The sequence below is a fragment of the Solea solea genome, chromosome 17, assembly GCF_958295425.1.
Source record: "Solea solea chromosome 17, fSolSol10.1, whole genome shotgun sequence".
Lineage (NCBI taxonomy): Eukaryota > Metazoa > Chordata > Actinopteri > Pleuronectiformes > Soleidae > Solea > Solea solea.
The window spans coordinates 10661500-10678854 of NC_081150.1; the positions used below are offsets into that span (position 1 = coordinate 10661500).

Consider the following 17355-nt stretch of genomic DNA (forward strand, 5'->3'; position numbering starts at 1 on the left):
CAGGACACCAACGACTGAACTGTGTGAGGAGAGCGCAGACATCTCAGTTTTTAAAACATGAGCTCTTACTAGAAGGTTTGAAACACACCCTACATGAATTACTCCCTGAATCCATCGTTAGGATGACATGCTGCTGCGCCACAGGCGAGGTGTCCTCTCAGCCTCTAGAGAAGTTGCTGAACTCTGCATCATTTAAAAAAGAAAATGTTAAAGATGTCATGGCTTCTTTGATCGCAGCCTGTTGACACCTTGAAATGGCATGAAAAAGTGCACTAAAGAGGCTTAGCTATGGCGGGATTCCACCTCCCTTGTTATCTTTGCCTGCATGGCACCGCGCGGATCTGTTCACTTTGTTTTGATTGTCACTACTTAAACCACCAGCATCTCCGCTCATGCACAAAATGGTGCTTGAATATCATTTTGATCATTTCATTCTTCTCCCTTCAGCTGCCCTCATCCGTGTGTCAGTACACAGTGTGAGCCCTAATCCCATAATGAATGTCTTTGTCGGGAGCTTCACATGGCAGTGCATTCCAACCTCGGGGCTACTGAACAGCTGGGTGACTGCGGCACTGGCTGTTTTATTTTATCCCTCATTGTCAGATGTTTGTGTTTGCAAAACACCTTTGAGCTCAGTGCATGTCCGTGATGACAGCTGAGCTGGGATGGGCAGAGGCACACAGAATGGTCATAGTATAGATATAAGTCATTAGTATGTACTGCAAATATGACTGTGAGTCACTTTGAAAAAAAAAAAAAATTGGGTACCATGTTGTCTGACACTTCCGTGGTCAGAAACTGATAATTGAGAAAATATTAAGAATCAATATCAGAATGTAAAGTGAATGTTTTAGTACTAATGATAACCTTCAACCTCGTGTAATATCGTTTATAGGAAGACACAAATTAAAAACTCAACTGCAATTCAACACGATGCACTCATAACAAACCACACGTGTTTCTATAGAGGTGTTTTCTGTTGAAACATGAAACAGTGACTTGCTGTAAGCAACGCTCCTCAGTCCTGATGCCTTTGTTCCTCCACCGTGGTCTCAGACCAAGATTTTTATGTTCTTTCCCAACACACAGGTACAAAAACAAACAATGGTTAGCATAACCATCAGGGAGGATGTATTTTCCACATTCTTCCCGTTCTTCTGAACACAACAACCCTGACATTAGTGGTCCTCAAAGTCATTTCATCTGTGAAAACTAACTATTACCTTTTCATTTCCAACTGTCAGACTTTGTCATCTGTACAGCGTGTCCATGACCTAAATGCTGCTTCCACTGCTGCTGCTGCTGCTGCATGACAGAGCAGACTTCTGCAGAGCTGGACACAAGGATACAACTGCAATAATTACATCATCCTTGCAGGCTTAGAAAGTAAGATAATTGTCCCCCTCACTGCAAAATCTCAGCTCTATAATGGCTCCCAAGGTAGAGTTAGTGATGCCAAATAACACAACCACAGACTCAGACAGTCCAGAGGGGCATGCATTTAGTGTTTGTTCAGTTTCACTTGTAGATAAGATGGTGGGAAATTCACTGTGTGTGACTGAAGTGAGAAACAGAGCAGATTGCCCATGGCGGTCATCCCCAGTGTTAAAGACGGGAGCTTCAGTGCATCAGCAGTGATGACTAAAAATGTACTCAACACAATCATTTAACACCATGTACAGTAAAACAATCTGTGAGGAAAAGAAGCTGATGATGTTAAAACTGGACTTGAGGATAGGCGACATCTGATGTCTGAAATACCTGCCTCCACCATTGGCCACATCCTTCTATATCTCTGTGCAAATCTGTGCGGTCTCTGCACAATAGTATTTAAAGAGTTGCACTCACCGATGAAAAGAAGGAGCCATGTTTAGGAGTGACTGTGTTGTAGGGTGTCCCTGTATCATCGTCACCATCTGGATCCTCTCTTTTACTATTGGGTTCCACCCATTTGATTCTGTGCATCATCAGCCTCTTAAACCTTTTCTGGGATTTGGGATTTGATTGAGAGAGTAATTCATTTAAAGAATTGCAGTTCTTTCAGTTCTGACTCATGTCAGAAAAGTGAAGGCATTTCTGTCACAGCTGCTTTAAAAGTGTTTTATTGTCAGAGAGAGTTCACAGTAGATACAATATAAATAAATGAAATAGATGGATTGATATGATACACAAAATGATTAATTACATACAGATCATATACAGACTATCATAACAGTGTTTTCTGAGCATGGATGAATAAAAAAAACAGCTCTTTTTTGGGCTTTTATGCAAATCTGAATGTCAAAATAGGCCAAAATACATTATATATGGCTGACCCTTACCTTCTTCTTGGGTAAAACCATTTTTTGAATTGTTAATTCACCCGTTAAAACATTAACATTTTGTACGCAATCATCAATGAAGGAATCATATACTATCTCCCAATTTCCCACTGGAAATCATGACGTGAGGGGGCATTCATGTGCATTTTTACCATAATTCCGATAGCATGTGAAGGCAGCATATAAGTAAGGGGGCAATGTTAGGTTCCAAGTCATCTGCAGCCCAGAGGGACCTTTAAAAGCAATTTCTCAATATTCTGCCGCTCTCACGTCACCAAAGCCTTCCTCGGTCTACAAAAAGAGAGACAAACAGTTATGTTATCTGACAGAACCTCCTGACAGGAAACCCTGTCAGCTTCCTCCTCGGCATTCCAGCTCCCTGACCATTTGCACCTGTGCGAGATGCCCAAACTTTCTCCAGCGACTAGGTCCCAGCGATTCACTGTCACGCTGCCAACGTTTTATAACGCTCACTGACAGATGTGGCGGATACCACCGTGATATTTGGTTTAATGTTGGCCTTATTTAAGTGCAGCTCATACTTACCAATTCTCGGAAGAGCCACTATCAAAGCCTTGGCTTCTAGACCAAGTTGGAGTGAAATTTCCTTTCTGTTCTACATGCTCCCACATATTTTAATGGCATGAATGCCATATATTAATACTATTTTAACGGCATTTCCACGATAATACCTGCACATATTATGCTCTCTCACAATGTGTTCCACCTGTACCGCTGGCTTTGTAAAAATGTAAATTAGAGCGGGAGCGGTGGACTGCTTTTAATTCAAACCATTCATTCTCACATGTACAATGAATCCACTCGAGCAAGACAATAAACTCCTGTGACTTGTATAAAGTCAGTGGTTTGAATGCGCCCTATCAAAATGTTGTACGGCTTCAGACATACCACAGAGAGTGTTTTCAGTAAAATCGATAATGGAAAGAACAGAAGTACATGCTCCGTCTCTTCCGTTATCAATCTGTCATCCAGCTCTTATTGTCCTCCAGCCCAACCGTGTCTTTACCAGTTAGCAATGTGGTCCTTTTTTCTTTTCTTTTTTTATTATTCCCCCTCAATGAATTTTTGCTTTACATTTACTCTGCTCTATCTTAGACACTCTTGAGAGGGAGAATGGCTTTGTGATTTCCTGGAAACTCACTCATGAAGCCAACGAAGTGAGCAAGAGAGAGAGAAAGAAAGAAGAAGGAGAGATGCGACATAAAGTTTATGGCTGGTCAGGGAAGATTGCCTGAACCGAGTCATTTTAAGAACCACGTTTCCTAATCGCATATCCCACAATGAGCAGCTATTCAGCGAAGTGTACATCCTTTTATTTTTAGCTAACACGCTATAAAAGATACTTTCAAGCTCTAAAAGACTGTGAAACGCAGACTCGCTCGAGCAGAAGTTGGTCTGGAGTTGATTGCATCAGCAGTCGTGAGAAGGCAAACAATGATGATGCTGTGAAATGAAAACGCTCTCTGGGCTGACAGCCATGATAAGGTATGATTCAACACACGGGCACACTGCTATTATTGATGTAATGTTACTGAGAATATATCATCTCTGCTCCTTCAGCCAAGACTGGATTCTCATTTGGGGCCAATGTTTTCTTTGGTTTTCAGGCCTGCAGCCAACATAATACTAGCGGGTTAACTTGTGATGACCTTCTATAATAGTATTCATTCATAATGAGAGACAAATAGATGGCAAAAAATAGTTGGACCAGTGTATTTTGGAGTGTTTGTGGTAATGTTCGTAACCCTGTAGGTATCTGGACTGAAACTACAGGACGAGCCATGATAATGACCCCTGCTGGTGACCTCTACAATCAGAAGATCAACTTTCCTTCTAATTGATTTCTGTGGCATTTTCTTTTTTTTGTTGACCCCTTTCTCTCGTTTATCGTAGAGTATTAAACACACGACATGTAAAGCTCAGAGTCACATGTCCAAATTAATGAATAATAAATAAGGGAATGAAAATTAAGCAAAAGTACCATGGGGTCTAAATATCTATGGGTAATAGTAGGACAGTGTTGGGGGAAAACAACTTAATAATAGATCCAGTGAAGCAGTATATTAACATTTGTAGAGTGAATATCAGTTTTTCCTACCCAGTACCTCTCTGGCAACAAAAGTGTTTTTGTTTCAGAGCCTTCACTGATTTTAACCTTCACTTTAAATGTTACAGTGTAGTAGGAAAAGGTATGACTCAAAGGTATGACTCTGACTCAAAGGTTGGACATAAAAGAGAATTCTTTTGCACATAGCAAATCTGCTTGGCCAGTGTTCCTGTTATTCATAAAAAGGCAGGTCTACTGTACTAAGTAATAAACACTTTAGCAGACTGAGTGGATAATTGACATTTATCATGACGAAAACCTATTTTTTTCCAGATACTTCACTTGAAACTACAATTCCCAGGGTGCTTTGAGAGGCGCCTACAGAAGGTGTAACGTAGAGTCAATTGGCTGCCAGTTTAAGCCCATGTGTGTTTGCCTTGGTTGTCTTCTGTTTGTTTGTTTAATTTACACCGTTAAAAGTATGCCGAATTAACAATAATCACCTCCCGTTGGTGATTCGCAAATGGATTACGGAAAAAAATCGCACCTGGATGACACTGACACTGAAGCAAGTTTAAAAACCTGACGTTTCTCATGCAAGTTCTGCACGCGGACGAAGCTCCTGTTTCCGTGGGTTTCCAAAACAGATGTACAGACGTTAAGGAACCATCGACGTCACAAACGGTAAGTGACACATGACACGCGTGCTTCTTGTATGTGTGTGTGGTTTCCATCGACATTTATTTGACTTTTAAAACAGCGGTGTGCACCTGCCTCCTGTACCCGGCGTATTTGATTCCATCATGTCCCCTCCTGCCATGTATTTCCAGTCTTAAAGTTAACTTAAGCTAACTTACCCCCCTGGCCTCAGCATCAGATTTAATGCACTGAGATGATTGAATTGCACAAGTCTTCTCCTTCTACTCTGCATGGAAGTGAATAAGCATATTTCCTTAAATCCCATAAGAGTGCAATTATGGTTTTGGTCCATTTCAGTGAAGTCTGCATACGTCTTCATATGCACATGAACCTTTACACATCCCTCCATATTTGCGTACAGACAACTATTTTCTCCATGATATTCTCTGAAAATCCCCCTATACTTCTCGGGGTAAAGGGTATGAGTTTAAGATTAGCATCTGATCTGATTTCAGCCAAAGAATCCTAATACACGTCTGTTATAAATCTGTTCTCCAAACACATCTGTAGATATACTTGATCATAATAGAGAGGCTTCGATGGATCTACCATATGAACCTAACCAACAACATACCTGAACAACCTCCAAATTTCCCTGCATGGTGTCTATTTTTAAATCTGGGCCTTTGCTAGATGTGCATTTCCGAAAAAAGAAGCTGATTTTTGGAACATGTGGTATGGTTTAGAATGGAACGGTTTTAAAATGGGGGTGCAAACAGGAAACCGGGTCACTACTTAGCGTTGAGTTTCTTTAAGTTCTGTTGTGTCTAATTTATGAGCTTTACTTTCTTATATTTGTCCATGAAAGTGCGAGTTCAGATCCACATTGAGAGGTTTCAATTCTAGTGAAGAGAAGAATGGTATTTCTCACAGGGTTATTCTTAGTTCCTCAAAGCAATACATTAATCATGGCTCCTGTCACATAATCCTGTACAGTTGATTTTTATATACAGTAATAGATCTTTTCTGAAGATGAAAGCTGGACATGAAATTGAATTCCCTTTTCTTTCTTTCCTCTCTTTGTGTAAATTCTTGGCATTAAGCAGTGATTAAATTGGCAATCGCATGCCTGAGTTCATGCAACCTCCTCAAAGCATCCAAAAGACTGACAATCCAAGAGGACTAATTGAGAAGCCGAAGTAAGAGGCAGTGCCGAAATGAAGAGCAAGATTTTGCCCTCTGAAAAGGGGGGGCAGGGTAAAAAAAAAAAAAAAATATATATATATATATATATATATATATATAAAAACTCTGTCTTTGTTCTCATAAATCAGAACCAGATGAAGGGCTGTGCACCTCTGATCCCTCAAAGGTAAGACAGCTCTGATCTTGGTGAGCAGCTTCATGCTAATAATGTCCAGGGATACAGTTTGGATACAGTTTGGCAGCCTCCAGGAGAGATCAGCCTGCGTCGCCACATTTACTCAGTACATTTATAAAAAGAAACATATCATTGTGATGTGATGTGAAGTGTTAGTCTAAATGGAATTTCTCAAAATTCCAGTTGAAAATAGTCTAGGCTTACAAATGGGATATATAACCAAGCAGCTTACCTGTTGTGTCTTCAGAATACAAACTGTCCGGTGAATAGGTCACTATATGCCTCCAGAACGTGTCTTCTCCTTCAGAGGTGTCTTTTCATCATCTTTTTTTCTCGGCATAGCCCATTTGCTCGCTCAAATTGGAAATATTGGTACACTGAACACAGTCTAACACCATCCAGAGAACAACAAATTTCCCACAAAATTCTGACCAATCACAAAACAGTTTATAAGCACGCAGCGTTGAGTATTTTGAGTATTTTCAAAAGCTAAACGTTGAGTAGTTGGTTAGTATGTTCAGCCACATGACACGTAATACTAATAAACTTATAGGAGGCATATCGCCACCTAGTGTGTCAGAGGCTGACCCAGTTTCCCGCTGTAGTGTTTGTACACTGCGACAAGGACAGTGGTGCGGTTAAACGGCATCGTCAGGCTACAACCGTAGCTGTAACTGTAGCTCGACTTAACTGTGCATGGAAACGTACTGAGAGTCTCTCAGGCCAAACTGGGTAAGAAGTTTTCCAGATTATGTTCTTTTACCCATTTTTTTTTCTTCCTCCCAGCAGCTCTGGCACTGTGTGCTGCAAGTGTCAATTCCTCAGTCTGAAGTTGCAATCTTCAGTTGGAATCCGCTCCCTGTTGAATTTGAATAGCTGCGATTGATTAGTGCAAGGGGAATCTGATTATGTAAGACGGTGCTTTTATTTTCTTTTGATAGTTAAGCCCGTATTAGCAGGATGACACATTTTTGACTCGAATGTATCAGTGAAACCACAGCGTGTTAACATTTGATTGCCTCCAACTCGGCGAACTCTGTGTGAGGCCCGAAATTTGGAAGCAGGGCTGAGTCATGGGAGTCATTCATCAAATATTGAATGAATATTTTTGATCAGAACAGAATGCAAACTATGAGTGACAGGAAAGATGTTCGAACGACACAGCCACCCAACATGTATGGGACGCCTACCGCTGCTGGGAAATTCATAGATAGTGTTTATTTTCCGACTTATGCTTTACAGTGTGTGGGGTGTGGTGAAGTGTCTGGATTCCGTTGGTTGCTTCTTGCTTTATAGATTATAGAGTTAAAATAAATCTTTACTGGAGTTTTTCAAGAAGGGGCCTGGGTTTGTCAGTCGTGAAATAACAGAGTGATTTAAGATTGGCAGTCAGAATCGGTTTTAACAGCAGGCCCCATTCTTTTTTACCCCAGAGTTAGTTTGTAATTTACTTGGTGTTTGATGGTTGACCTGCTGGCTCAATTGTTCATTAAAGAAACGCTGGTGAATCAGTGCAGTGTGTGTGTGTTGGTTTTGTTATGATGGGGTGAAGCCCGAGACCCACATTAAAACATTATGTCATTAAAAGTAAAGAATGATAACAGATGTTCTTACTACCTCCCCAAGAGAGAGTGGGTAGTGAACACTGGATGTCTGACAGTGATTCACTAAAAGGTTCACACACAAGAGATCAAACTTGGACTTCAGTGACAATGTGTTTTAGAGTACACACACACTTCCTTAATTAATGCTTTGAAAAATGTGAAGCTCTTATCTAACGGCATTTCTTGGCATCTTTCTTCTCAAGTCAAAGAGTAGGGGGATTCTTCTCTGGAAATTCCCTGAGACACAGCAGCAAACACTCATTTTTACATGTCTCTGGACTGTTTTATTTCATTGAAAGAGGGAGGATTGCTGCTAGATCTCCATCTCTTGTTTAGTAGCTTATCACATTCTTAATGGATAGAGTGAAATATTTAGCCAGAAGTAGAAATAATGGCTGTCATGGGACTTGTCGGACCCAGGAGATTCTGTCTACATGTACTGTACAACACTGATGAAATGAGGGATTCTGTACAAACAGTCTGATGTAATCAAGGGAGTTGAGGTGAAATAGTGGAGGCGGAGAAGAATATTAAATCCCAAATACAGTTGCCATAATGAAATTATTGCTGGAGAATGACATGTCCTTAAAACACAATAGTTAAAAGAGAAAGCTTTGGGCAAAGTTAATTGCAAGTGCATGGTGAACAGAAATGAACTAAAAACATGAACGTGTGCTGGGTAATATCAAAGTATGTGCTGTGCTGTAGAGAAAAAACAGTGGTTCAAGACTTCTGCTTATCTGGGTCTGGGTCGCGGGAGCAGCAGCCTTGGCAAGGAAGCCCAGACCGCTCTCTCCCCAGCCACTTCTGCCAGCTCCTCTGGGGGGGGGATACCAAGGTGTTCCCAGCCCAGCCGAGAGATATAATCCCTCCAGCATGTCGTGGGTCGGCCCCAAGGCCTCCTCCTGGAAGGCCATGCATCCAGGTGGCATCCTAACCAGATGCCTGAACCACCTCAGCTGGCTTCTCTTGACATTGAGGAGCAGCAGTTCTACTCTGAGCCCCTCCTGGATGTTCTCGCCCTATCTCTAAGGCTCTAATTTCGGCTGACTGTATTTGCGATCTCATATACCTCGTGTGCCTGTTTGTATGTTTTTGCCCTGCATTATTTCTACTCTGTGAAGTGTCTTCAGAGATTGTCTGCTGCACGTTGTTTCTGTACATTATGGGCTGCTGTCAATTACAGTGGTTGTCTGTCAATCTGTATTGTATAGTGGCCATCTGGCCATTATTTTGGCTGCGTTAGTGCATATTGCACAATTTTTGTAAGAAAGTCTTTCTCTTGACACATTTTGGAATTCAAATGTAATTGTTCTAATAGATCCAAATAGATTTTTGCCATACTCTTATGCCATTAGACAAATATGTCCACTTACAGAAACTATTTTAGAAAACCCTTTACAGATTAATATATTTTCTCCTTTTTTTCCACTGTTGTTATTTATGAAAAAACAGCAGAAAAGCAGAAATAAAGTTTAATCTGTACTTTCTAGCAGAGAGAAGATTTGTGTCCTTTATGACTTAAGAGGGTAGATAATTTTAAATCTGATGCTACAACCAAAACTAATATTGCATCAAAGTCAATATTTTGGCTAATCTTTGACATGTTCTAGACTGAGTTAACTAAAAAGTCCCCCAGCCACCCAACATTTGTTATAGGGAAAATATATGTAGTTATTTTTTCTTAAGTAATATGAAAAGTAACATCATGTAATCCAGATGGCTTCAGGTTTAAAATCCTGAAAATTATTGAATGTTTGGTAGTTTTGAGCAAGGCGGAAGTTTAAGAGATTTATGCAGAAAATCTACAATATGTTAATCTGTTAAGTTTTTTTTTTTAGCAGATTTTTGGAAGTGGACATTTTTGTCCTTAATGACTTAAGAGGGTTGTAAATTAAACTGAAGCCTGAGGGTTAATTCAAGAAGAACCAAATATACATTTGAGCTCAACTTTTGAATACTGCCACTTTCATAAGAGGGGATGACTGACTAATTATTTAAAAAGTGCTGTCAAACTATCAAGGATATTTTGATCAAGTAATACATTTTAAAGAAGAATTACAAACCTAAACTCACAAGCTCTCCTAGAGGACATACATACAACAACACTTGTCTTCCTTTTGGGATAAGCTGCACCACTCAAGAGAATTTATGGAAATCATTTTTCAAATCAATTTAGATTTTTCCTGCCAACAGACAGAGACAAAAACATACTTAACATCCTACATAACCTCCTTGGCGAATACAAAGTAATACGTTTTTACTTTCCTGCGTTTGTTGTCACGAGGTGCACAATATTACCAACAAAGGTTTGCAACAAAGTGAACGTACGCCCTTAAATATTAAACCTAGCTGTATGTGTACCGTACATCCAGTCCTCTGCACATACGAAGCATCAAGCTAAGCAACAACTGCACCTGGGAAAATCGTTTTGTGCTCCTGGACCAAAAGCCGTCTGGCTTAATCGTTACTGTATTGTTACTCTTAAAGTTCAGTCACAGGATGGCGTTACATGTCATCAATATACTTAGCAGGTTTGCAGTGTACGTAGAATGAATCTGTTTTCATGTGCTTCATGGAGCATATTGAAATAGGAAACAGCGAGGGGGAAAATGTAATGCTGTAAAAATAAAATTGCTTGAGATTAATTGAATTTGTTGAATTACTCTACAGACCCCCCCCCCCCCCCACCTCCGATGGAAACATTGTTTGTTACTCCATCCTTGGAAAATTCAATTGTAAAGTGATTGTTTTTAATGCGGAGTGGGTTCCTGTTTCCCATTACACTGGTTATGTTTGTGGTGCTGAAGAGATAAAAACTGAATTTACGTTGTAATCTGTGTAATAAAAGAAACATGCTCGTCACTGGGCTGGAGAAGTGGACCGCTGGACGCCTCAAAGCCCGGCTCTGAGGATGTTTGTTATTTGCCTTCTGCAAACATAACAAAACACAGCTGATCAGCTCGGTTTACAGCCACAGTGAAAACCGCTATTTTATTTGGAGTAAAATACAAAGAGAAATGGGATTGGGGGTTTTGGAGATGGAGGGGGTGAAACGCAGTGACAGGGGAAGAAAGTGTCTTAATTTGTATGTTTATAGATCTGATTCTGGCCATCTGGACAAATATAATTATGTGGGCCTTTAAAGCAGACACACTGAACCAGCAATAGTTTCTGCAGAGGCAGTTTCATTTGGAAACACCTCTGTAAGATTAACAAACGCTTACAGTCCAGCTCCTTGTGAGGCCAATTCCAGTGATAGTATTTAAGATTGCAGCTTGATGAGGCCAGATCTCGCTGTTGGAACATGTAGTGGGAATGTGAGAGGGGACTGCCCATATTAGTTTTTGTTTACAGTGAGGGCAGGATGTGGCTTAAGCACTAAGCAATTTAAGTTTGTTTAAATATCGCAGTGACTTTGGGACTATAAATCCTACTTGTTGCATTAATGCAACCCTAACTGAACTTGCCTGTCCTCTGTGATCCTGCCATATCAGGCTACTGTGTCCAAGTGTGAGCCAAAGGAGAATTCACACACCGGCTATTTCATCTCATTTTGCTACCGCACACTGTTTATAAAGAAAACCTCCAGTGGGCGCACGGTTCTGTTGTCAAGACGCTAATTATATATAATAGAAGAATCCAGGTTGTAGGCGGAAGTAGACAAGCTGCCATTACTGTGGTGGCACCTCACTGGAAAACCCACGCATCGCAAAAAGATTTCACTTTTTAAGTGACTTTGCAAAGAAAAACAATATTTTCAGCGTATCATTTGTTTACTGAGTCGCACGTTTCTACCAAAATTGTGGATTTTGATTGCGTATTTTATCCATTTGAAGATATTTTTCTTGGGAAAACAACTAACGTTATATATCTGGTATATTTGAACAATTTAACAACAATGATTATTCAATAAACCACACACAGGGCTACACAAGTACACATGTCCATACCCACTACACCCGGACGTCAAATCTCACTGTTGATAGCACTAATTTCCCATTTCACATATGCAGCTATTGCACATTACTTGCTAAAACACGAGATCAAATATTACAGGATTTGCCTACACCAGGATGTCAAACCATACCGTTTTAACTATCACACTGATTTCCCACATCATATTATAGTAATTATTCAGAATGAACTCTTTAAACACTTGATTTATTCAACAATAAACCACAATGTTAAAGCCAGTTCCTGGTTTTAATGTTAAGACTGATTGGTGTATACACACACACACGTGTACTCAGTGCTGGAGTTCTAGGCCTGCTATACGTCGACAATACACACACACACACAGTGTGAGAGTGTGAGACATAGAGCAGCCAGTCTCTTATGGAGCGCTGCCAGCCAAAGGAGTCATGAGGTCTCGTGCAGATTAATGGGGAGGCACAAACCAAACATGTTTCTCATTGACTCTGCGGATGAACAGCATGTCTCTGCTTCTGCTGGTAACTTGGCAACGCCGAGGCCGAAGTTTCGTGTTACTAATAGAACAGTAATTACAGAATGTTCAAATTTTTTACTTTTTCCACTTTTGTTGAGTAATTTTGGCATTAAACACTTTGTATTAATGGCCCAGTGTTTCGACGGTGCACTTTCCCGTGTCCACGTGTGTTTGAAGCAGCTGAACATTTTGAACAGTGAAGTTATTGTTACAACTCAAATACTTTTTCTTTCTTTCTTTTTTTTTTCTCTTTTTTTTCACTGCTCATTTAAGTTTGTTGTTGTTTTGACTGCGTTTGACCGCAAACTTTTGAACCACAACTGTGGCTCCTGTCGTCCAGGTGCACAGTCAAAATGTTCATATAGACACCGATAATTAGTCTGGAAAGGTCACCCAACACCAGCCGGTCATGTGTATTATGTTAGATGTTATATCAGTAGACCATAAAGTGATAATACATCTCTTGTGTTTGGATTCTAAATTCTATATGAAACAAAGAGGTCGAAAGAAATGTTTTTTTTCTATGATATTGATTATACAAAATATCACTGATGTCTATCCACTGTTTTTTGTGCTGATATATTTAATTTTTTTTTTGCATCCAGCTGATGAAATAGTTTAAAAACAGTTAAATTAGAACAAATGAAACAAAAAACAAGCATTTATTTCAAAAACCCTTGCCGTCTGTCTCTCCAATCTGAATTTTGCACTGTAAATCTGAAATTTAAAAACAAAAAATGCTGAAAACTAAATATATAATACATTAACTTAAAAAAATAAAGGTTTTGCAATAATCCATTTAAAAAAACAACTTCGATTTACAAGTGCAATTCTCGACCATACTTGTGTTAGTACTATCAGTATTCTGCGAGGGAAATTATTTCAAGAGAACCTATTTCCAGTATTTCAGTGTGTTCTTGGGCCTCTTGGAGGTCACTGTGTTCCTCGGCTCTTATATGTAAGGTGTATAAATCTCTTGGTTTTAATGCAGAGGCCGCCGCATAGCTGTCTTCGCCCGTTTAATCCCCAGTAACTGTGAGAACGTACAGTATTCACAGACAGGCAGAGAGACAATAAACTTAGCAAAACCACTTAAGTCCTCATTTGTGGAGCTCGGAGCGGGAGGAAGCGCCCCGCTGACACCGTCTCCATTACCTGTGCGAGTGAAGGCAGCTGCACACGAGAGGCTGTTAAAGATATGACTTCCCTCATCAGTCTACTTTACTCCTCTGAGGGGAGTAAAGAGGAGAAGGACACTGTCAGCATTACCTAGAGTGTAATGTAACAAACATTACTGGATGTAGTATTCTGTTCGTCTCACACGAGCCAAATATCGTGGCACGAGACTTTAAATGCCACACAGAGACATTCTTCTCTCTGAGAGTGATGGTTAAGCATCAGAGTTTCTAACCTGATATAAAGGGAGGCGTGTTTACAGCCACAGAGAGAGAAAAATAAATGAGCCAGAGGAAACGGAAACCTTCAGCTGGCAGTCGTACACAGACTCCCCAAACAAAGACGTCCTTTTAATCATTTTATTGTCAGGATGTTGTTCTGTTTCACTGTTTCTGTGTGTGTGTGTGTGTGTGTGTGTGTGTGTGTGTGTGTGTGTGTGTGTGTGCTGTAAGGTAGTCCTGCTGTTAGTTTTACCGTTTCTGTTTGTTTGTTTATTTTCTGGTTATTTGAAATCTGAAAGAGGACAAATGTTTATTTTCAGACAGCACTTTTCACGAAGCAAGCAAACAACACCTGACCCACACAATCAAAATACACAAATTGCAAATAAAATATCGATGTAATCATTAAAAAATGTTTGAAAATACACTTTTTGTTTGCAATGATGATAATTTTGTTCTCTCCGACTCTTCTGTTCTGTTCTGCACTCCCTCACTTGTTCTCTGACCTCTCTTTTTGCTTTTTGTTTGTGATTCTGACCCGTCAAAATCATCGTATCTAAATATCTAACGTTTATAATTTGACAAAACTCAGTAGCCAATCAGCAGGCAGCTTCCTAAGGTCCGCCCAGGGTCAGAATCGAGGGAGAGCGGTCGCAAAAGAGACGCCATCATTGCAAATCTAATTCCATAAAATGCCTATTGTCAAACGAGTTAACACAATCACCTCCACACGACTCTGCGTTTCTCAATATAGGAGTGTATAGATCTCGTCGCCTGGCAACATTCACTGCACACAGGAAGTGATTTGTTTTGCGACTAAAGCCAGACGACTGACGCCAGGTTTGAGTACGACTGTAAACACAAAGTAGCGACCACAAAAAGTTTAAGAATTATTATTATTATTTTGTCAGTTTGACAAGATAAACACCTCTTACCTCCCGCCCGCCTCTGCGCTGCCTGTGTATACACGCAAACGCTCCAAGATAGTATTGTTTGATAAAGCCCGTTTTTAGACGAAGGAAGCAGCATACACATGATGCGCCTTTGTTTTCATTCATAAAGACTAAATAGACGCAACAACAAGAACAACAACAAAAATCCCCAAAAGTTGCGCACTGTAGCTTTAAAAGTTGGAAAACATGACACAGCATTTTTGATGTCTTGTAATAACGACCAGAAACATGGGGCTGATGTACCAGAGGCTGAAGACCACGGTCGTTATGTTTGGGCAACAAAAACACTCGGTTAATATTTGGGAAAAGATTATGTTTTTGTTTACACAAACATACGGCCGTGTGCTTTTAAATCACTGATGACATTTACCACAATCGTTTCTTTTTTTCTGGACTTGATCGAGTGCTTTTAGGTTGTTGGCATACAGACGTTGTGAGTCAGTGTTGTATTGCCACAAGTGGACGCCGTAGGGCAAACATGACATTACAGTACAGTTATTATGTTTTTTGCAGAAACGTCTCAATGGCACAATTTAGCACAAAGGTTCTTCAGAACATTCGCATATGTGGGTATTTGAAGTTCATTTATAAGGGAAACGTTTAAAGTCTAATGTTAAAAGTAGCACAGTTAAGTTATGTAACATTAACTCGAGTATCTAACGTTAGATTGCACAGGCTGCAGAAACAAAGGCCACAATTTGAAACGATGCAATAAGTAAATCAGGAAGACGGCTATTTATAGTTCTGATTGTTCAATCATTCATGCTAATGTAAAATCAATATACTGTATTATAATTCTTCTATAATATGATACAATAAAGTAAAATACGTTGACATGAATGCATTTTATTATCTACTGCCTCAGATTCTGCCTCAGTGTGGCAGCAGTATCTTTATCATCAGCGTGTTTTCATACCTGCCATGTTGCCACCTGCAGTTAAAATAGTCTTCAGTACAATAATAATAATAATAATAATATTAATAACAAGTCAAAGCTGAAAGTTGAGTGATTATTACCTAGTATGTGTCATGTGGTATTTCCACTACAAATCAAATCGCAATGGCAATAACTGTCATAACAATCATGATCAGATGTGATGTGGTGAGATGATGAAATATGTAAGAAGCAGACGGATGAATGTGCTGAAAGTCTGAACACACACACACACACACACACACACACTGAACTGCACTGCACTGCACAGCAGGTTTGTATTACACACACGGAGAGAGGACGGTTACGAGGGTCTCTAATTTATCTCGTTCATCTTTCATCTTGAACGCAACTGGTAGTAAAACAGCTTTCTCGATATATAAATATAAATCAGCCGGAGAGTTTGCCTTTGCCTCTGTGGCATCTCATCAACGCATTGTTTCTTCTTCTTTTTTTTAAATTCTCTAAACCAGTAGTCGTTTATGTAATTCACACTTGCAAACTTGGCTCATTTCAGCTCGGGGGATAATACATTTTTGCATAACGCGCCATCCCGATATGAAGGCCGTGCAAATTAGAATCTCACTCTGCCTCTGTCCCTCTCTCTCCGTTCCTCTGACGGTCTGTCTCCTCTCTCGCGCTCCCTCGTTCCCTCTCTTTCCTCTCTTACACACACCGTCCGTCCCCTCTATTATTGGAGTAGTGTCACGGAAACCCACACGCTGCTGTAATATAATGCTGTAGTTTGATCCAGACCTCCCATTCATTTGTTTAGCTATAAAGGTCTATGAAGTTGATATGTGTTTACATATTTGTTCACCCCTTCACTCTTTTCCAGTAACTATGGTCATTGTGTGTGTGTGTGTGTGTGTGTGTGTGCGTGCGTGTGTGTCCGTGCTCTTCCCACTGCTGAGTTACACAACTCTTTCCACCCTGGGGCCTGAGAACTGGTCTGATGTGACCTGATGATTTTATTGCAGCAGCAGTACTTTTTGAGGACTCTCTCTCTCTCTCTCTTTAGCGCGCATGCACACACACACACTTACTTTCTCTCTCTCTCTGTGTCTCTCACTTCCCCCCTCTCATTTTTTTTCTTCTTCTCCCTCCACATCTGTTAATCTGCTCAGGGAATAGCAGCAGACAGTTTTCCAAACCTCTGTGCATTTACGTGTCATGCAATTCATCATTGGTAAGTCTTGGAAGAGTCCAAGTTCTGAGAAAGTTAGACTCCAACCCAGAAGTGGACCCTGCACTTGAATCAGATTGTGGCTTGCACATCCAGTAGCTGGCAGCTGGGATTAGGTTTATTGCAGGTTTGAGGTTGGAGTTGGTCATCCTTAGCCCAAAAGGAGAGTGTTCTTATCTGCATCCGAAAGCAACCACTGACTTTTCTCTTTCTATACATGAAAGGTCAGAAGCAGCACAAGCCAGATTTGTTTTTATTTAAAAAGAAGATATAATCAAAGTTTTCCTCTTCGCTGCTGATTAAGTTTTTCACCTATTGCCAAATTGTGAATAACGAGACAAACGGTAGCATCCCATTTGATGAGCATGTTCCGCTGCTGCTTTATGATCTCCATCTCTGACTGTGAGCGATTTGCCGTCTGT

The 17355-nt window shown here is 40.2% G+C and overlaps 1 protein-coding gene across 1 annotated transcript in view; it reads left to right on the forward strand.

Moving 5' to 3' along the window:
• The first annotated feature begins 4823 nt into the window (after positions 1-4823).
• Positions 4824-17355, forward strand: part of LOC131443659 (steroid hormone receptor ERR2-like) — a 105180-nt gene continuing 92648 nt past the window's right edge. Inside the window, exon 1 of the mRNA XM_058613481.1 lies at positions 4824-5073. The gene's annotated coding sequence lies outside the window, so the exon portion shown is untranslated. The remainder of the gene's footprint in view (positions 5074-17355) is intronic.